Raw genomic sequence first — 23,378 nt, 5'->3', positions numbered from 1 at the left:
ATAATCATGGAATTTGTTGATTTATGGTGGCATGTAGAGGGACGGGTAGGGAGGATGCATTAAATATTATGAAATGATAATTCAGTGGTAAGAAAAATATCCTAGTTAAAAAAAATTATGTCATTGTTTAGAAATTTGGGTAAAAACTGAAATAGCACACTTGCATTTATGTTTCTCATCCTGCTATACAGTCTCTTAATTATCTGCACTGATTTTTTTTTATTTGTTTGTTAATTAATTTACTTATTATTTAATTTTATTTTTGGGCATGGTCTTGTTTAATAACATTTTTGCTGTTAAGTTTTACTGATCTTTGAAAAAAAAATGCACTTTTTATTTTACTAAGTTTTTTTATTTTTTTAAGGGTATATAATCACCAACCTATCTGGTGTGCATATCTGCCTGGTGCCATACTGTAAGAATGTATATGTTTGTATATATAGTGTGTGTGTGTGTTTTGGTATATACAATATATATACATACATATATAAATGTATAATGTGGACCCTGTTTGGTCCTTCATTTGGCTATCTGAGAAATACTTCAGAACTCTATTACAGATATCGTTCAATTGTTTCTCATCTAAGATGTATTGTAATGAAATCCTTTTTTTTTTTTTTTTTTTTTTTGTTTACATGAAAAAAAGTCTCTGATATTTGAACTGTCACACTGGATAACAAAAAATAAATTTTTGCCCATGGGGTTGGGTGGGTTAGTGTTTTTGTGTAAGTTTTTGCAGGGCTTTGTTTCTCTAAATCTCAGTAGTTTAAGTTTGAAGTGCTTTTAGTGAAGAGATTGTGCAATTGGCATCTGCTTTTTATTTAGGAACAGGTCATAAGTCATGATTTTTAAGTCCAGTTGTACATTATTCTTTAAAATGAAGGATACATTAAAATTATACTAAAAGTAGAAAAACTTACTGCACATTCATCCATTAATCAACATAGCTGTGTACACAGTACCATGGAGCATCCATTGTATCACAGCTATAGTATAATTACCTAACAAAATTTATTTTTCTCCCACCAAGAGCAATTGAGGAATATAAGAAAAGCACAAATTAATAAAACTAAATACACTCTTGTATCCTTCATTGCGTCTACCTGAATAACCATAATGCCCCCTCATGCCTATTGGAGGCATCATTTATCCTGTTTTCTACCACCTTCAAAAACAATTTCCCTTTCAGCTCTTATAACTTGGGTTTTTCTCTGTTTTCCCTAACTATGGAATCTTCTCTTGTCTAGTCTTAAGCTCTCTGAACACTGTTACGTGTCAGCTTTAATTAACTAATTTAATTTTATTTCATTCCAGGGATCTCAAGACTAGGGAAAAAAGTTCAAATTATTTATATATAGCTCAGTTCCATTTGCTGCTCAACACTTTGTGTACACAAATGCAGATAAAATAAAAACTCATCATAACATGTAATAATAAACCACAAATATCCTGGATTAAATCATTAAAAACTGAATGCAAAACAACCATTAGTATTCCTATTGTAATTACATAATATATATATATATATATATATATATATATATATATATTCACGGCATTCGTAGTCTGAATCACAGTCTGATTGTATGGGTGGTCACCTACCAGGTAACGCTTGTGGTTGGTCAGCAAGTCAGCTAACATCCGCCATGATGACCTCAGTTGTGAGAAGCAGATCATAGAATGGTTGAAATAGTTTACTGTCAAATAATGCAATGCTGTCAAATAAACGAACCACACGCCGTGGCGCAATGTTAGGGGCTTCGCCTCTAGTTCCGAGGTTCGATTCCCGAGAGGGAGTGCAGTAGAGTGTGTAAGCCTGATGAGCCCAGAATTAGGGGCGAAACACGTGTCGCGTACTCTTTGCATTATTTGACAGTAAACTATTTCAACCATTTTATGATATGCTTCTCACAACTTAGGGCATCATGGCTGATGTTTGCCGACTTGCTGACCAACCACAAGTGTTACCTGGTAGGTAACCACCCATACAATCAGATTGTGATTCAGACTACGAATGCCGTGAATGTAATTACCCCCGATCTACATGCTGTCAAATAAACGAACCACACATCGTGGCGCAACGTTAGGGGCTTCGCCTCTAGCGCTGACGTCCGAGGTTCGATTCCTGAGAGGGAGTGCAGTGGAGTGTATACACCTGATGAGCCCAGAATTAGGGCAAAACACGTGTCGCGTACTCTTTGCATTATTTGACAGTAAATTATTTCAACCATATATACTGTATATATGTATATACTCTGACAGATGTGTTAATATCTAATGCTGTTACATTCTGCCAGACTTTAGATGCCCCTGAACCTGTTTACATCGAGAGGTTTAGAGGACTACAACAAACCAACCAAAGGCAATATTTGAACTGACGGAGCACTTAAAGTCATTTGGTAAATTTACTGTTTGACTATAAGTACAGACAGAAAAAACAGCTATTAAGAACAGTTGCTATCAGTTGGTTTTCATCATATAGTACATCTGGCAATTTAAACACACTTTAAAACTCAAGATATTAATAGTGTAAGATATTGTAGATACAGTACTTCAAATTTAGGAAATGAAAACACAGGACTAAAATGTAGCATAGTCAAGTTTATAAAAAAAAAACTATTAAAAACACGATGATATGCAGTCTTTGTGGATAGCTTCTCTGTAAATACTTCTACGATACAACTGCATTTCATCAAAGTGGCAAAATCAAATTCTCAGGCACTTCTTTTAATGAGAGTAGGGATCTGTACTAAATGAATAACTAAGATTCATTACTGACTTGTAAACGACTTGTCAGATGATTAGTGTAATTACATTGTAGCATCATCTGGTTTGAACAGTTGCACCCCACATGAAACTGTTGCTATTGAAATGGTGTTTTTTATATTATGTGGATTTTATTTTAAGCAAGTAAGAGTGTGGCATTGTAATGTATTAAACCGATTACAAGAATTGTGAAAAAACAATTTGGTTCAGACAAGGGTTTAAGAAAGGTAAGTTTTTGTGAATAACAAAATTATAGAAGTGAGGATAAAGGGAAGGAGCAAACAAAAAACAAGTTTACCAAAATGATACATGGAAAGTCCTTTTGACCCTCCCTTAATATATCTGACCTACTGCAACTAGAAGTCTTCAGAATGAAAATGCTTCATCCTACCTCCCACCTTCTCCACCATTTACTTGTCTCGTTTTCCTCCTCACTTGGTGAGCTCTTACATCTTCTCCTATCCTAACCCAATTTTCTGACTGAAGAAGTGAAGGCCCTTATAAGGTTATTTCCAAATGTACTTCTGCTGCCCTCTTGGGAACTGCAATAAATCATTTTTATTGCCACAGACACTGCTGCAAACACTGTATTTCCCAAGATCCTTTAAAGGAACTTCAAACATTTCAGTCAGGTAATACTGCTAACCACTGTTGGTCTGGAGAGGTACTACTGCTCTTTTAGTGCACATCCCAAGTTGAGGACAGAGTGATTTTGCATTCCTGTTTGGATGGGTATATTCCATCCAGAATGTGTACAGCCTTGCAGTTCTCTTATCTCCTTCTCCCCTTTGTATCAACACTTAAGAAGACCTTAGCCACAAAAGCAAACTTTATCCCATTTGAAACTACTAATACTGCTTTCTTACTGTCTTTAGGAATTTCTCAGAATTCCATTTTGACTTCTCAACAACACTTTCTCAGTTAAGGTCAACATCTCCCCATTGTTCTTGAAAACAGCCTAGGAGAGTTTAATCTATCCTTCCAATGGAATGTTTTCTCAGAACCTCCAAAGAACATTATCAGTGTCTTTTTCCATACATGAACTTCACGTTTGCCGCTTTGTAACTCAGAATCACACTGTGGCCACTTTCTCATTAAATTAATACAAACATCAACTCTGTGGCCCCCAACCAGGGACAGTGATAAATATCCCCACGTCTGCTCAGAGCCTCCCCTATAAGAAAACACCAGAACAGGAGAGAGACCCCCCTCGACTAAGAAGTTCTGGCTGTAGAGGTGAGTCCAGTTGATTATAGATGGTATTTTTCAATGTGCCATACAAGCATTCTCCTTCCAACGTTTCACCCACCTAACATCTTACCTGGCAAGTTGCTCCATATGGCTTTTTTGGGCTAAATCCAACCTGGAAACACAGGCTACACAATGACTGTCAAACATCATTCCCCAGCCCCCCACTCCTACAGTTAACCTTCCAAGAGTTACACCTGGCATTCCAGTCTTGGCAAGGCTCACCTATATCTAATTTCTTCATCCAGAGCTACATGACTTCAAGCAGCATAGCTCTACTGTATATATTGTACAAAATCTTCATGACCACACTTAATGTCCTAGTCATGGGAGAGGGGGGGTTAGCGGTAAACCTTTTTTTGGGGGGGAAGTCATCTGTACTGAGAGAGCTTTAAGAGCCAAGGTTTGCAAGTAGCCTATCTAGTGTACTAGAGCAAGGGTTTTCAGATTGGGGGTCGCAGCAGCCCTGCCAAGGTTAACATTCTTAACCTCTCTGTCAAGTGTAATCCACCAACTGCAATATTTTTAGGTCTGGTAAATGTTGTTACGTGTACCATCATATTTTAACAGTTATCAAAACTGTCAGACTAATGCAGAAAAATATAAAATGAGGAACAAAAACCTAACAGTAATCACTTGTTAAAGGCCCAAAATACATTATTAGGGATGGCAATTGAAGAAGCATCCCCTTTAGATGTTTGTGGCCAAAAAGAGTTCAGTACTTAACAATTAAGCATCAAATTTATTGTGATATTTCAAAGCATTTGATTCCTGGAAAGGGTGTCCCAAAAAAAGGTTGCGAACCCCGACCTAAAGATATCACATACCATTTGATCACATTTGTGTCAATAGTCTACTCTAGTTAAGTAGATTAATGGATCTACTATTATCCAAGATCATGCTGTGTGACTGCTATTAGCAGTAACCAGGAATCCAAGATCACGCTGGGTTTATATTAGTGGGGGACCCTTAAAAAGGTGGTGTAAAATTTTTAGAACCCCTGCATTAAGCTACCTTAATGACTTTACCGCACAAAAACACTTAAAACCACATACAGAGCGATCTTTTTTTGCAATGCTCCAATATTCTAAGAGTATTACTGTATACAGTCTCTACGTTAACAGTTGTTTCATAACCATGGTAAATTTTAATTCCATCAAAATATGTCATGGTTGTAGGTTTTAATTGTAACAGGGGGTTAGCTGCTTACTTTACATATTGAATAAACTCATTAAACTTAAATTATCCTGCAACACTTTAGTAAGGTTTTAGGAGCAGATGAAAAGTATACACATCAACCCTTTCTGACATGATTACTACAATTAAAAAGGACATTTAACTGGGATATGCCCAAACCAGATGCAAAATTGTTTATTTGGGAATTGATCCATAGATGTTAATCTAGAGTTTCAGTCAGAGCGTTTCTATTTAACGTCATAAATGGTTCAGGCATGAGCCCTAGTTCATTTTTTATACAGAAACATGGAACAAGTAACACAAATTAAGATTCTGTCAAGGAAAGGTGTATTTTAGGAGGGATTTGAAAAGGTCCACTGATAGTTTCCAGAAAGCCCTAGTAACAGAATTTGGATAGTACTAATGGCAGCACTTAATGAACCCTAATGAATCAAGAGATGCAAAATGACGTGGTGGAAAAGGTGGACATTAGAGGATCTTGTTGGACAGGAGGGGTGGTATGATTTAGTCAATGAAAGCAGATAGCTCGCTGTATTTTCCTCATACAATCTATGCAGAGCCCTCAAATAATCCAAGCATACTTGATAACCATCCTTAAAGCTAAAACATGGATTAGTTTCTATCTATCTCTGAGTTATGTGAAAGAAAAAAAAATTGATTGTGTTATTTTAAAACCAATGTTAACAATTCCCTATTGAGAATGTAATTTGTAAATCTTAGTGTGTAGCTTACATGAACAGCCATTCATTTTTATATTCATCATTGTATAGATTTTGGTAATGTTCACATTAGTACCATGTTCTTTAACGTTTACACCAGGTACATTTCAACACATGCATACTCAAGTTACCCTGGGACATCCTGCTTAACTAATATGCTACTTTTATTGCATATGACTGACCAGAAATCTGCAAGATTCGTAACTTAACTAACGTAACATAGATCAATGTGGCATTCAGAAACAAGAGTAAATGCATTCATCAAGCTGAGGTGCATTTGGAAACAGCTTGCTTAAGGTTGACTCCTGAGTTCTTCAGATAGATTATAAAGAATTACCATGTCCCCTGTCAGTTTGATTTTCTGCACAGTGGGGTGTTAGAAATTAGTTTGAAATATTAAGGTTATGAATTGTGATATACACACCTTCTTGACTTTCCTGCTAACAGGCTCATGAACAGTTTCACCCCTACTTGATAGAAAGATAGTAAACTTTCAAAAATAGCATGGAATTACAGATTTAGTTTGGTTTATTTTTTTATTTAGGCTATCATTGTTGTTGGAAAGGACGTTCCAGCTGTAGTAGGTGCAGGTTTTTAATTTGTGAACTAGAGAGGTTGGGAGCACGCACTGCTACAGCACGTTGTCACATCCACCACACCACACGACAAATCACCTCAGGATCCCAAATTAGGACCTGAGTACAGCCAGTCCTGCCTCCAAACCCGAGTTTTCTGACACTCAACTTGCCCACTGTAGGCACAATTTTTGATATTATTGACTATAACATTCTACTACACAGGCTTGACAATTTTCTGGAATATCTGGCACTGCTCTTAGTTCATTTGCTTCATGCTTTCTAAACATTTTCAGTATTTACAGAAGATGCTACTCTCTCAGACAGTCTTCAGCTGGGCATGTTGGAAATGTTAAATTTAAACTCCCTGATACACTAGATAGATAGATAGATAGATAGATAGATAGATAGATAGATAGATAGATAGATAGATAGATAGATAGATAGATAGATAGATAGATAGATAGATAGATAGGTACTTTATTAATCCCAAGGGGAAATTCACAAGTGATACCACATTTGGATTTGTGTGTACAGGTTTTGTTGTGGGTCTACAGGAAACATATAAAAATACTGAAATCCATGCAGAGAAGAGCAACCATATGCACCACATTGTAAAAGATCGTGTCTTGACATGAAATGCTAAAACAAATTCATTTGTATATTTTTGAGCAGAGAAGCCCATGTAAGACCATAATTTAAGTTTTTTAAAAGTTGCAAAGACATTGTTAAAATAAACTAATAAATTTTTTCAGCTAAAAACATACTGCACATCCAGGATAAGTACTAACACTCCAGTATCACATACACTATGCCCATCAATTGGAATTGTCAGCTTTAACCCTCCTGACTAAAAGTACACAAAGACTGAAGGATGAGTGAGCAAAGTCTGCGATTCTCATAACAGTCACAAGCAATACAACAGTTAGCTAGAAACAGCCTATAACTGCTGATTAATTGGAATTAACATCAAGAAAATTACAAATTGTGTAAAACCTCAAGATAACTGAATAATTCTAGTTAAAACAAAAAAAAATAACCTTTTCAAACCTATAAATAAAAATAATAAATAAATAAGTGAAAAGTCTTAACAGTTCTAAATAATTAAGAAAATAGAGAACAGAGTCCTGGGTTTCAGTGCAGGCCTAGGCAATGTGTACAGTTTGCATGTTCTCCCTTTATCAGTGTAGGCCTTTCTCCATGTACTCTGGTTTTCCTCCCATATTCCAAACACCTGCTGGTCAGAGTGACTAGCGACTCTAACTTGGCCCTGTGAATGTGTATGAATGTGTGAATTGTCCAGGGTTGGTTCGTCCCTTTTGCATATGCTGCTGGGATAGGCCTTGGAACTCAATATCCAGAACTACTCAGTACTCTTTGTCGTGCATAAAGTGCAAAATTACTCAGGTGTTGTAGACTAAAGAGATAATTAAATAATGATAATAAATAATTCTTTACATTTATATAGCACTTTTCTCACTACTCAAAGCGCTCTCCACACAGGGAGGACCTGGGAAGCGAACCCACAATCTCCTTATTGTAAAGCAACAGAACTACCATTGCGCCACCTGAGAGGACAATAATAAAATTAAGCTAAAGTCACATTATAAGCCACTTTCATCCTGCTCATAACACCATCCTCATTTATATTAGCCAGCAGTATATGACTTAAACAAATAATGAAATCTGCTGAAAAACTAAGGTGGGTGGTACTTACTAAAATAAGACTATTCATATGATTAAGATAGAATATAACCAAAGCCTAAAAGTCCAATGTATCAACACTTAGCTTAACACTGCATGCTAATCAGCTTGGATTACATTTCTCATTTATCATTCCACTTGGTAATTTTTTTTTCAGTGAAATTCCAATTTTAAATTAGCATTACATACATATAAAAATAAACAAGGATGAAAACAGTGAATCTAAACAGGATGTCCTTGCGTGTGGTGTATTTCTGTAGAGAAGGACTATGATTTTCAAATCATTTTGTACATTACTGTTTCACAATGGTCTGTACACTTTAGACTTCTTACCATTTACTTTCTAACATGTTGGCAGCTGTAGGTGAGTGAAACTGAAAGATGGGCTTCTCTGCAGTGTGTATTTTTGCACCCATGTCTTTAATCAACTCAACCAGCCAAAACATTTTATGATTTTTTGGTCAGAATAGTCTCATTGTACTATGTATACATGACCGTAAACCTAACCTGGAATATGTAAATATTTTAGAAACAAATACTTCCTGGTCAGTGAAAATCATCTATTGAGTGCAAAAAAGTCCATAATGTTATTTAAGGAGTTAATAATCAGGTTTTTGTTTAAACACACTGCCCTTTAGTCAGGACTTCATACAGTTAAATTCCATTAAATAACAACATTTATTAACATAAATAAATGCAGTTAATCCCATAGAGCCAGGAAAAAGAAAGTAAATTATTCAAAAATAAATCTTGGGAGACCATTAAAAGTGTCTAAAGATGATCTGATAAATGTGGGTGTTATTTATAAGTGGGACAGCCAACAGTCTAGACCAGTGGTACACGAGGAGTCATAGAAAGGTATGTGAGGAAACAGAAACAAAGGTCAGAAGAAGCATACATGAGTAAAGATGGAGAGATGGAGACACAGAGAAGTTATCAGAGTTGCAGTTATACCTCAAGAACCATTAAAATCCAACTTCGGTTTCAAGGCAGAATTATTAGCACCTGTATCCATTTATGGAATTGATTCAGAATTTTTTTAAAAATCCCAAATTTGTGCTTGCTTTGAGAATACAATTATATGACCAGTGGTATTATTCATTTGATTGAGGGAGTTGAAATGGTAGTCAAATTAAACCAACACCATACGTGCTGTGTCTCGGATAAATGAATAGATACTTCACATTCATCCTGACATTCATCATCAACTGAAAGTTGTTACAGTTGTGTCTCCAACCGCTGATTAATTTTATAATCAACTTCTCCAATTGAAAATTGCTGGGGGCATGAGGAAGGTCCCAGTGGATGGGATGGTACCCTCACATGTGTCCCTTTGCAACAGTGGCAAACTCAGCTGCTCCATATGTTTATTCCAAAATGAAATGTGTTCAGTTAGTGTTTAAAACATCCATATTGTTTGTGTAGATCTGTTTATAAACCTTTGAAGCATGAGATAAACATCTAATGATACAACACGTAAAACACTAACAGAAGGACCTAAGCCCGGAGATACACAGTTAGTGGGGTTGCTAAAATAAAATTCTTGATTGCTGAAATTGAATCAGTAAATGCTACATTTGTCATTCATTGTGTTTTTGAAATACAACTAATATTCATTATTGTAATAACCAATCCTCTCTCTCTCTGCCACACATGAAGTTCAAGCTCAAAACAGTATACTTTTTTAAATTAAAAGTAAGGAAATTTTAGGCTTTCTTTTTTTTACCGATACTAAACCACACAATTGTTCATAAATTATAAAATCAAGCACAAATGTACAAAGACTGTAACACCTTGTTACACACATATGCGCACACCCACACCCCCAAATAATTTTTGGGGTACAGGTGGATAAATAAATTTCAGTTTAATTTTTACCCAATAAGATTTTAGCACTTATGGTGGTTCTTTGAAACATGTCAGTTCCTCTGGCTGGTGCAACATGAAAAAAATATTGAGAACCTCTGGTCTTAAGCTGTGTTAATGTTAGGTTGACTTTATCAGAGGAATGCCTTGGAAGAGCTTCATATTGTGCCAAAGGTTCCAACACTGGGAAAAAACAAGATAAAGGTGCTTAGAAATGTCTTTCATTGGTTAAAAAATTAGATTTTTAACATTGTTTTAAATCTGCTCATACTGATACACCATTTAGTCCCAGTATGAAAACCACCTGCCTAATATTGCGTAGGCCCCCTTTGTGCCGCCACAACATCTTTGAGGCATGGACTCCATAAGACTTCTGAAGCTGCCCTGTGGTATGTTGACACCAAGATGTTTGCAGCAGATCCTTTAAGTTCCAAGATGGGGCCTCTATGGAACTTGTTTTTCCAGCACATTCCATACATGCTCGATCAGACTGAGATCTGGGGAACTCGACAACCAAGAAAACAACTTGAACTATTTTTGGTGTTCTTCAAACCATTCCTGAATATTTTTTGCAGTGTGGCAAATTGCATTATCCTGCTGAAAGTGGTCACTGCCAACTGTTGCCAAAAAGGGGTGCATATGGTCTGCAACAATCTTTAGGCAGGTAGTACATGTCAAAGTAACATCCACATGACTGCCAGGACCCAAGGTTTTCCAGAAGAACATTGCCCAGAACATCACACTGCCTCCACAGGCTTTACATCCCATAGTGCATCCTGCTGCAATCTCTTCCCCAGGTAAATGGCACACACGGACCTGACTGCCCACATGAGCTAAAAGAAAAGATGATTTACCAGACCAGGCCACCTTCTTTCATTGCTCCATGGTCCAATTCTGACACTCATGTGCCCATTTTCGGCAATTTTCGAGATGGACAGGGGTCTGCTTGGGCATTTTGACTGGTCTGTGGCTGTAATCAGAACATAAGTTTAATATGTCACTGTCCTCTGTACATATACAGTGCACCCGGAAAGTATTCACAGCGCATCACTTTTTCCACATTTTGTTATGTTACATCCTTATTCCAAAATGGATTAAATTCATTTTTTTCCTCAGAATTCTACACACAACACCCCATAATAACAATGTGAAAAAAGTTTACTTGAGGTTTTTGCAAATTTATTAAAAATAAAAAAATTGAGAAATCCCATGTACATAAGTATTCACAGCCTTTGCTCAATACTTTGTCGATGCACCTTTGGCAGCAATTACAGCCTCAAGTCTTTTTGAATATGATGCCACAAGCTTGGCACACCTATCCTTGGCCAGTTTGGCCCATTCCTCATTGCAGCACCTCTCAAGCTCCATCAGGTTGGATGGGGAAGCGTCGGTGCACAGCCATTTTAAGATCTCTCCAGAGATGTTCAATCGGATTCAAGTCTGGGCTCTGGCTGGGCCACTCAAGGACATTCACAGAGTTGTCCCTGAAGCCACTCCTTTGATATCTTGGCTGTGTGCTTAGGGTCGTTGTCCTGCTGAAAGATGAACCGTCGCCCAAGTCTGAGGTCAAGAGCGCTTTGGAGCAGGTTTTTTAGTCCAGGATGTCTCTGTACATTGCTGCAGTCATCTTTCCCTTTATCCTGACTAGTCTCCCAGTCCCTGCCGATGAAAAACATCCCCACAGCATGATGCTTCCACCACCATGCTTCACTGTAGGGATGATATTGGCCTGGTGATGAGCGGTGCCTTGTTTCCTCCAAACATGACGCCTGGTATTCACACCAAAGAGTTCAATCTTTGTCTCATCAGACCAGAGAATTTTGTTTCTCATGGTCTGAGAGTCCTTCAGGTGCCTTTTGGCAAACTACAGGCGGGCTGCCATGTGCCTTTTACTACGGAGTGGCTTCCGTCTGGCCACTCTACCATACAGGCCTGATTGGTGGATTGCTGCAGAGATGGGTTGTCCTTCTGGAAGGTTCTCCTCCCTCCACATAGGACCTCTGGAGCTCTGACAGAGTGACCATCGGGTTCTTGGTCACCTCCCTGACTAAGGCCCTTCTTCCCCAATCACTCAGTTTAGATGGCCGGCCAGCAATAGGAAGAGTCCTGCTGGTTTCGAACTTCTTCCACTTACTGATGATGGAGGCCACTGTGCTCATTGGGACCTTCAAAGCAGCAGAAAATTTTCTGTAACCTTCCCCAGATTTGTGCCTCGAGACAATCCTGTCTCAGAGGTCTACAGACAATTCTTTGACTTCATGCTTGATTTGTGCTCTGACATGAACTGTCAACTGTGGGACCTTATATAGGACAGGTGTGTGCCTTTCCAAATCATGTCCAGTCAACTGAATTTACCACAGGTGGACTCAATTAAGCTGCAGAAACATCTCAAGGATGATCAGGGGAAACAGGATGCACCTGAGCTCAATTTTGAGCTTCATGCAAAGGCTGTGAATACTTATGGTACATGTGCTTTCTCAATTTTTTTTATTTTTAATTAAATTTGCAAAAATCTCAAGTAAACGTTTTTCATGTTGTCATTATGGGGGTGTTTGTGTGTAGAATTCTGAGGAAAAAAATGAATTTAATCCATTTTGGAATAAGGCTGTAACATAACAAAATGTGGAAAAAGTGATGCGCTGTGAATACTTTCCGGATGCACTATATATTTTATAAATCTACTTTTCTTTCTAGTCACATGCACAGTTGACACATTTAGCACAGGGGCTCATCATGTAGAACTGCTAGGCAAAGCATAAGGCAAGACAGATAAAGACAGTTGGGGAAACGTGCACTATTTTTTGCCTGTCAGAGTCAGTATAAAACTGTATCTTCTTTGCCTTGTTTGGAATTTTATTATTCACCTAAGTGAGGGCTTGCACATGAAGAAAAAGTATAAAGCCTTGGAACATTGCCTGGCCCACCTCTGAAGCCGACGAACGGATGAGAGATAACGTCATCCGATCCTGAAAATCCTTCCAATGCAGCGGCTCAAAATGGCAGACTCTACATATTGGGCCCCCACTCCTGAACTGGGTTCTTGCCATTGGCTTCCTTCGTCTGTTATGCAGTGTAAGCCGTCATTAAAGAAAGCTAAGTTATTTCTCCTATGTGATTTCTTACCGCCGTATCACTAAGGGAGGGGTATCGCTTTTTAATATCATATCTATATAGATTTGGGTTATGTAACATGCTGCAATTACAAAAAAACTCATTCCAACAAGGGAGCTAATGCCCCCTGCTGGATACAGTGGCTACATAGGCCCATACAGAGCTCTCTTGGCCAGCAACAATCTGTGTTACAGTAGCTTTTCTGTGGGATTGAACCAAATGGAGTAGCCTTCTTGGGCTCCCATGACTCTTGTCACCGGTTGTCCTTCTTTGGTCCACTTTTGGTAGGTACCACTGCATACCGGGAACCCCTCTCCCAACATGACCTGCCACTTTGGAGGTGCTCTTAAGCAGTCATCAATCCATCACAATTTGGCCCATGCAAAGCTACTCAGATTCTTGTGCATTTTTACTGCTTCCAAATATCACCTTCAAGAACTGACTGTTCACTTGCTGCCTGATATATATATCGACAGGCGCTGTCACAGTGAGATAATCAATGCTAGTCACTTCTGTTTACTGTGATAATTTTCATAGCTGTAATAAGGATATTTATTTAAATGTTAGTATGCTAATTGTGTGCATTAACGTGTTTTTAACCATATTATGGAGAGGCTAAAATGATATTACACAGAGATGAATATTTAACAGTTGTTATTTCTGACATTTTCTTATTGTACTATAGTTTAAAATGTCATATGGTGGAAAATCTCTATGTATATCAGTATTTGTGGAGTTTTTGATTTGCATAACCAACTTGGATGCTCAGAAGATATTTTTTCTACTTGGGTATACGTATCTCCTGTTACTTTCACAAAATTTGAATGCCCTTGACTCAAGGCAAATAATTAACTGTAGTACTAAGCTTCAGATAGCATAACTGCAACTTCCATTTTCTTGGACAAGGCCCATGTGTCTGGTATATTTTACATGCTATAACTCTTTTTTATTATGTTTTTATGTTTAATTTTATACATTACAAATTAATACTTGCAGTAACTTTTGTAAACTTTGCCTTGTGAAAATGGAAGGTGTGGTCCGTCTAAAACTAGCTTCATTCAAAACAGACAAGAACTTTTGTAGTGATTCGTTATCACAAAGCTCACTCATTGGTTAACTTGTGCCATTCAGATAGCTCGTATGTTTGAGACTATTTCAAGGGAAAATGATAGCAGTCGGGCAGTTGGAACGCAGGACAAAGCTTCAGCTTAGAAAGAATATTTAAAAAATGTGCTTTTGTAATCTATACATAGCATGATGATCAATAACACTGCTAACTGGTTTTAGTTTATAGTTAGCGATTTGTGTTCAATTAAGTGATCTGCTGCTTTTTATTTCTGTTGTCATTTTTGGTTTGATGTACATGATGTACTTATCTGCAGTGTACTAACCATGCAGTCAAAAGGTTGTATGAGCAATTAGTGTTAAAACTGGTAAAAGATTTGTGTGTGGGGGGTTTTCAGATACTGTGGATTCTGAGCACAAAATTTAAAAGTATTAACAAAAAATGTAATTACATACATGCACCATTCTACACTGCCAATGAAAATCTTCACCCATTTTATTGTTATACAACTCTGCAAAGTAGTCTGACTTAACTACAACTGTAAAGCACAAACTAACTGATTGCACAAGTAAGTCTGTATTGTGCAGATATCAGCCATGACAGCCTTGAGCCTGTGTGTTGCCCATTCTTTATTTGCAAAACCGCTCAAGCTCTGTCAGGCCGCATGGAAATTGTGCATGAATAACCATTTCAAGCCCAGCGACAACTTCTCAGTTCGAGTCAGATCTGGACACTGACTTAGTCACTTCAGGACATTCACACTGTTGTTTTGATGTCATTCCTATGTAGCTTTGACTTTATGCTTGGCGTTGTCTTGTTGGAAAACACATCTTCCAAGACATTTGTTTCTTACAGACTATATGAGGTTTTCTACAAGGGCTTCCCTGTATTTTGCTGCATTCATTTTACCCTCATAAGCCTTCCAGTGCCCACTGCGGAAAAATATCACTCAGCCTGATACTACTATCACTGTGCTTCACAGAGGAAACAGTGTGTTGGTGATAATGTGCAGTGTAACATACCATTTAATCTAATGGCCAAAAAGCTCACAGAACCTTCTTTCAGCTGACATCAAGATCTCCAAAAGCTGACATGTTCTGTGTGTTTATCTCTTTGCCACTCATCTTTAAAGCTGTGACTCGTGAAGCACCTAGGTAGCAGTTGCCATCTGCCCGGACTCCCCAATCTGAGCCACTGTAGCTTGAGTTGTCATCGGTCTCTTGGTGACCTCCATCACTAGTCACCTTCTTCTTGCGTGATCAGTTTTTGTGGGTGTCTTGCTCTGGGCAGATTTTCAGCTGTGCCATACTCTTCCCATTTTTTCATGATTTCATTTACTCGACTCCAAGGGATATTCACTACTTGGATATTTTCTTGCCTCCATCCACTGACTTGTACTTTTCGATTGCCTATTCATAGAGTTTCTTCAGGTGTTCTTTTGTCTTCATTGTGTAGGTTTGCCACCATAGCGACTCACCAGCTGGCCCTTTCAGATAACGTGCATTTATAATACAACCTATTAAAAACCCAAACAGCTGAACTCCATCAAACTAATTCTGTGGTTTCTTTAACCAATTTGTTGCACCAGTCATGACTTAGGCTTGTCACACTAAAGGGGGTGAATATTTCTGAGATACATTATTTTGTGTGTTATATTTGTAAGTAATTTAGACCACTTTGAAAAGGGTAACCACTTTCTGTTGATCAAGGTCAAAAAGGGCAAGTTAAATCCACCAGTTTAATGGTGTATAACAATAAAATCTGAAAATGTCCATGGCGGTGAATACTTTTTATAAACATTATAAGGCTATGTGTTCACAGTGCTATGTTTTCATTTAAAAATTACATTTCTAAACAACAACAGTCTCTGTCCACAGCAGTGTTTTCACTTACTTTACAAAAGTATCTCCCTCCACACTGAAACGACCAAAAAGACATCTGACGTAGATATTAACTTACAGTGGTTAATGCACACATCAGAAAAATCCCTGAAGGGTCAGTACTGACACTGGCCCTAGGGTTTATTGCTAAACAGTAGCAACTGGTAAATTGTTTGCCTTTTGCACATGTATGCAGAATTCAAACTGTGCAAACTCAGTTTAGATGCATATAGGTAGGCAGCACAACAAGCAGCATGGAAAAGCAACTCCTCTGTGTCCGCCATTTGTTGGAATATGGTTTTCTTCCATGAAGAGTGTGACCAGTCAACGAATGAAACACTCTAATGAGCAAGATCCAGTCATGGAAGAACTATAAAATAAGAGTGTGCACACCGCAATGCTCAGCCAGTGTTTTCTGAAGTATAAGGCTCTGGAGAGCATTTGCAAAAGTCTTTATTTTCTAGTGTTAAAAATGCCAGGGTAGTGTAGACAAAAGGTGATAACAGAGATTAATGTTTATGCTTTAAAACAAAAATGTATTAGTGTGGACAGAGCCTGAGTTGTACAAGTGAGCACCATCCCAAAAAACACCCTCCATGCCTCCGGTCCTGTTTTTTTGTTCATTCCAGTTAATATCTGATTACCCTACTTTCAGATCAAAAGCTTGTGAATGTTTAATATGATATATTATAATTGGTTTATAACCCACATTTCAGACGAATAAAGGTCTGCCAAAACAGATTAAATTCAGTTTAAATGGGGCATTCAAAAATGTTCTCAAATTGAATCAACACAAGGTTTTCTAAAACCAATTTATGTTTGTCTTTTTTCCTTTTACTGTTCAGTCTTAGCATTACGGACATAAGCATGTGAAGCAGAAGAAAACCACAAATTCTAATTTAAGTAAAATGTTTTGGTGCATCTACCATAAAACCATACAGTCCTCCCCCCTTTAGGCCATAAACTCATGTCCTCCTGGACAGCAGAAAAATAGACTTTAGTTTTGGGACTAAAAAAAATGTTTCATACGCACACCAGAGACGATGCATTCACAGCACCTTTTGTAATTGGCTGTCATACAAACTCTGCTGTGGTACTTTATGTTTAGACCACACACTGGAGCCTAACGCATTATACTGTATAACTACCTGTAAAACAATTCATTGTCATTTGAGAAGACAATGACCATACATTCATCAAAATCAATCAAAAACTATTACATCAAATTGTAAATTATTGCTAAATTTTAAACTGGTAAATGCGTACACATTTTTGTTCCAGTGAGGTGATTTCTCAAGTCATGTTCCATTTACTCCTCATTAATTTGAAATTCTCTACAGCATATGCATTAAAATCAACTTAAACCAAATCATTATTTGATGATAAACATCTTTGTTTTTTCAGAACAGCTAGTTAAGAGGAAGCACATATTGGTTAATTTCAGGTGCTCTGCAGCCTTTTACCCAGTGCTCCAATTATTTAGCAACAATGAGTGGAGAAAATGAATAAAGCACATCATTCGAGCATCAGAATAAAATCTGTTGCAGTTCCAAGCACCTGAGAAGGTGATTAGCAAATCTGAAATTTGTATTTACATTCAGGAGTACTATTTAATATTTCCATTATGTTCTTGTACAGTTAATGAAGTTTTGTGAAATACTGACATTGGAGTACTACTGTTAGTTGTACTGCAGGTTGTGTTGAAGATTATTTCGATCTGAAACATTTATTGTACATGTGCATACCAAAGAGATGATAAAACCATGTTATTTCTGTGTCAACCTCCTTACATTTATTAATACTGTATAGTAATCTGAAGAAAGATCAGGCTAAACTTGGAACAGCCAGTAATGAAAGTGAAGGAGGTAAAGTCAGACTTGCAGAGATCCTGACAAAAAAAATGTGGGTTCAACTCACAATCCTCCGAAGTCCCATGCTGCTCATTTTATGTCCTATGAGAATATGACAAATAACAGTTGCGCTTCTGCTGTACAACAGAGGTTCCATTCCATGGCCAGGAAGGATAACATTGTCAAAAAGGTAGAGTCATAATTCCCCACCTGAGGGTACTAAGAAGATTAAGAGACTGAAACTGTCCTTGGTCATTTCCACCATTAGTGAAAACATTTAGTGTAAACAGCTCCAGCACGGGTTTTCTCTGCCAGCCTAATGAGTTTTCATACCTGGTTTGAAAGCTAAGACCAGCAAATGTATCTTTCATTGGAAGATGGATAATTCCAAGCAGTGAAAGAAAATATATTTCACCAGATTAGATAGATAGATAGATAGATAGATAGATAGATAGATAGATAGATAGATAGATAGATAGATAGATAGATAGATAGATAGATAGATAGATAGATAGATAGATAGATAGATAGATAGATAGATAGATAGATAGATAGATACTTTATTAATCCCAATGGGAAATTCACATTCTCCAGCAGCAGCATACTGATACAATAAATAATATTAAATTAAAGATTGATAATAATGCAGGTGAAAAACAGACAATAACTTTGTATAATGTTAAATGTTAACGTTTACCCCCCCGGGTGGAATTGAAGAGTCACATAGTTTGGGGGAGGAACGATCTCCTCAATCTGTCAGTGGAGCAGGACAGTGACAGCAGTCTGTCGCTGAAGCTGCTCCTCTGTCTGGAGATGACACTATTTAGTGGATGCAGTGGATTCTCCATAATTGATAGGAGCCTGCTGAGCGCCCTTCGCTCTGCCACAGATGTTAAACTGTCCAGCTCCATGCCAACAATAGAGCCTGCCTTCCTCACCAGTTTGTCCAGGCGTGAGGCGTCTTTCCTCTTAATGCTGCTTCCCCAGCACACCACCGCGTAGAAGAGGGCGCTCGCCACAACTGTCTGATAGAACATCTGCAGCATCTTATTGCAGATGTTGAAGGATGCCAGCCTTCGAAGGAAGTATAGTCGGCTCTGTCCTTTCTTGCACAGAGCATCAGTATTGGCAGTCCAGTCTAATTTATCATCCAGCTGCACTCCCAGATATTTATAGGTCTGCACCATCTGCACACAGTCACCTTTGATGATCACGGGGTCCATGAGGGGTCTAGGCCTCCTAAAATCCACCACCAGCTCCTTGGTTTTGCTGGTGTTCAGTTGTAGGTGGTTTGAGTCGACTTTGTTAAATGGTGCATTGATTAGGTCCCTATACTCCTCCTCCAGCCCATTCCTGATGCAGCCCATGATAGCAGTGTCATCAACGAACTTTTGCACATGGCAGGACTCCGAGTTGTATTAGAAGTCCGATGTATATAGACTGAACAGGACCGGAGAAAGTACAGTCCCTTGTGGCGCTCCTGTGTTGCTGACCACAATGTCAGACGTGCAGTTCCCAAGACGCACATACTGAGGTCTGTCTTTAAGATAGTCCATGATCCATGCCACTAGGTATGAATCTACTCCCATCTCTGTCAGCTTGTCCCTAAGGAGCAGAGGTTGGATTGTGTTGAAGGTGCTAGAGAAGTCTAGAAAGATAATTCTTACAGCACCACTGCCTCTGTCTAAGTGGGAGAGTGATCGATGTAGCATATAGATGATGGCATCCTCCGCTCCCACCTTCTCCTGATATGCAAACTGCAGAGGGTCAAGGGTGTGTTGAACCTGTGGCCTAAGGTGGTGAAGCAGTAGCCTCTCCATGGTCTTTCATCATGTGATGTCAGAGCAACAGGCCGAAAGTCATTCAGCTCACTAGGACGTGATACCTTTGGGACTGGGGTGATGCAAGATGTTTTCCAAAGCCTCGGGACTCTCCCCTGTTCCAGGCTGAGGTTGAAGATGCACAGTAGAGGACCCCCCAGCTCCGATGCACGGACCTTCAGCAGTCGTGGCGAAGATTATTCAAGGAGCGAAGGCTTTCATCTGGTGGTGTTTTGAAAAATGGCCATGAGACGTTGAGGAACTCTGGTAACCCCAATGGTGCTCTGTAAATAGTCTTTATTATTATTATTATTATTATTAATAAAGTATAAGCCAGTGACATCACACAAACATGTGCCCAAGGGGAGTAAGTACATAAAAACAGAATTAACAGGCTGGGCGTAACACTGGGAAATTTTTAAGATCCTCTCATTGTTACATAAGAGCATTTAGTTATGAAAGTATTGGTAGAGGGGTGACATCATTTCTGTATTAGTGAGGGTACTTTGTTGTAACATCTCTGCCATAGATATGAGAAGATGAGTAGGGAACCAAGTCTTCTGTCAATGTAGTCTTTGCCTATAATGAAAAAAATACTTTTGTGAAAAGCTATTTAGAACATAACTGCTCATATGATGCAGTGACATTTCAGGTATTCAGACTCTGTGAAGGTCTGTTTGACCTGCATTTAGCATACTGTATTATAAAAAGTGGGCATTTTGGTCAAGAAGGAAATGTAATGTTGATTTGTAAATGTGTGATTAACTGGAATACTTCTGAACTAAGATATTGTCACAACTATTACAAACTTCTCACTAGATTTATGCTGTGTTTGGTTTGGCCTTTTGCTGCCCAGTAATAAAACTGGAAGGTGAACAGGACTCAAATTCCCTCTGCTGTAGAGTTTTGAACCAATGTGTTTTTTTCACCTCTGTCATTTCAAGGCATGGTGATGAACTTTAGTCATGTGCATAACTGTGTATTCAAAAGAAATCTCACCAAAGAAAGTGAAAGTATAACAGTAAGATCAAAATGGAACAAAACAAATCTGATGTGCAATATTTCTTTGTGATCTTTTCTGTCTCGCTTGACAGAGCGCTAAAATGGAATTTATACCGTGTATACAGCTGTTGAACAAACTTCTAAATTAACCCCGACATTCTGCTCATTGCTTTAATTGTTCATTGCAGTTTATCATAAGTACACACATTTAAAAAAAATACACATTAGCACCAAGGGCAGAAAACTTTGTAAAACATATTCAATATTGTACATATGTTTGTAAAATACTGCAACTGATTTATTTAAGAGCAGGCAGAGAAATATTATTTCAAACTGGACTCCTAAATATTTGTGGAATGTAATCTGCTCAACCATTTCTACATTTTCAGTGTTTGCACTTTTGTCTTTTTGATTTCATAGTATATGCTTATGTTCAGGTTTCTTCCCATTTACATAAAGTTAATTACATTGTTCTATTAAGTAAAATATGATGTTTTCACATTTTTCAAATGAGATTTTGGATTTTAAAAACCCCATCAGAGCCATTTTATTGGTTGGGAGCATGCAGCAATAGCACATTGCTGCACCCACCACACAACAAACGACCTGGATCGGGACCCACTGGCATATCAAAAAATTGTAGGAGTTCAGCTGTATACAATGCACAATACTCTACTGCAATGAGTTCCTTTCATTTTTCCTAAGAACAGAGTTATTTATTTGTGAGTACTAGAGAGAACTGTGGTGGTATATTCATTGTGATTCATGGCAACTGTGAGTGTGACCCAGCAGTGGACTGGTGGACCAGCTAGGGCGGCGTCCTCTTGTGTTATTGTGTTAAGATTGTGTGAGTCATTAGAAATGAGGACATTAGAGGGTCAGCTCAGGGTTGGACGGTTGGGAGACAAAGTCAGAGAGGCGAGATTGCGTTGGTTTGGACATGTGCAGAGGAGAGATGCTGAGTGTATTGGGAGGAGGATGCTAAGGATGGAGCTACCAGGGAAGAGGAACAGAGGAAGGCCTAAGCGAAGGTTTATGGATGTGGTGAGAGAGGACATGCAGGTGATGGGTGTAACAGAAAAAGATGCAGAGGACAGAAACATATGGAAGAAGATGATCCGCTGTGGCAACCCCTAACGGAAGCAGCCGAAAGAAGAAGAAGAGACTGTGATATTATGATTGTTCAAAATAATTACAAATGAATAGTTATACTTTTGTGAAGAATGGTACTATTTAACATGACTAGTTTTAAATTATTGAGTCCTAAACATGTAAATTGGTGTGACAGAGCAACAGAAAAACTTTAACATTTAAGTATTTAGATGGTAGCATTAAAAATGTGTTATCGCTCACAGTCATCTTAAACTTAAAGACTGTGTGAAACTCTTACATTGTTTGTAATAACAAGACATACAGTACAGAAAAGCTTATCATACACATCTGTCCAAATCACTCAGGTTGGTTGCACAAATAAATAGCAGGTGGCTCAACTGCAGTGCCAAAGCAACATTTAACGAAGTCATTCTTGTTGAGTGACACATGCCAGGGTAAATCCTTTAGATAAGAGGTTATTTAATAATGTTAGTTGATAATGTGACCTCCATACATCCACTCAGTCATTAGTCCCACCTGAATAAGGTAAGGGCTCCTCTGAAAGATTCACTAAGACCATTTAAATTATAAATAACTCAAACCTTAAAAATCTTAACACAAAAGTAAAGTTAACTATTCTATCACACATTTTCAGTGTAGTATGCATTTCAATGAATGTCTAATTAACTTTACGTTCACAAGAGGGCTGATCCCAGTAGGCACCAGGGATGTAAACTTTCTTCCTGTCCACTGCAAAGAAAAAATGCATCTGCCTTAAGTAATAAAGCCAAAGGAGAGCACCTTCGGCAAAAGTGTGTTTTGTGTGTTGCACTCTCACTACTTCAGCACTGCTGCGTACAGTATGCATTTACTATGCAGTTGATACGCTCCTGTTTCACACTGTAACTTATAAGAACTGTATGTAAAAAATGCAGGTATTAACATTGTCCTCACAGGTGGTGCAGTGGTAGTGCTGCTGCTTTGCAGTAAGGAGATTGTGGGTTTGCTTAATAATAATAATAATAATTCTTTGCATTTATATAGTGCTTTTCTCACTACTCAAAGCGCTCAGCAATTGCAGGTTAAGGACCTTGCTGAAGGGCCCAACAGAGCAGAGTCCATTTTGGCATTTACGGGATTCGAACCGGCAACCTTCCGATTGCCAGTGCAGATCCCTGGCCTCAGAGCCACCACTCCGCCACTTCCCGGTTCCTCCCTATGTGGATAGCGCTTTGAGTACTGAGAAAAGTGCTATATAAATGTAATGAATTATTATTATTAACTAAATCTATCAGTCTTTGATGACTGGCTTTAAACTTCAACAGTCTACCCATTTTAGGGCGAGATGTGTTTAACCCTGACCCCAAAATAATTATGGGAATGTCTCCAAATGCCAAAATATAATTTTCAGTCTGCAAAATGGTGTCAAGAATGTAAACACTAATAGCCAAGTTTTCATCTAGGGCTGGTTCCTGCCTTGAG

At 38.2% G+C, this 23,378-nt stretch overlaps 1 protein-coding gene across 8 annotated transcripts in view; it reads left to right on the top strand.

The window, feature by feature from the left end:
* Window positions 1-23,378, top strand: part of cacna1c (calcium channel, voltage-dependent, L type, alpha 1C subunit) — a 1,063,887-nt gene that overhangs the window by 968,032 nt on the left and 72,477 nt on the right. The gene's annotated exons all lie outside the window — the stretch shown is intronic.

The sequence above is a fragment of the Erpetoichthys calabaricus genome, chromosome 18, assembly GCF_900747795.2.
Source record: "Erpetoichthys calabaricus chromosome 18, fErpCal1.3, whole genome shotgun sequence".
NCBI lineage: Eukaryota > Metazoa > Chordata > Cladistia > Polypteriformes > Polypteridae > Erpetoichthys > Erpetoichthys calabaricus.
This window is presented reverse-complemented; position numbering and strand designations above follow the sequence as displayed.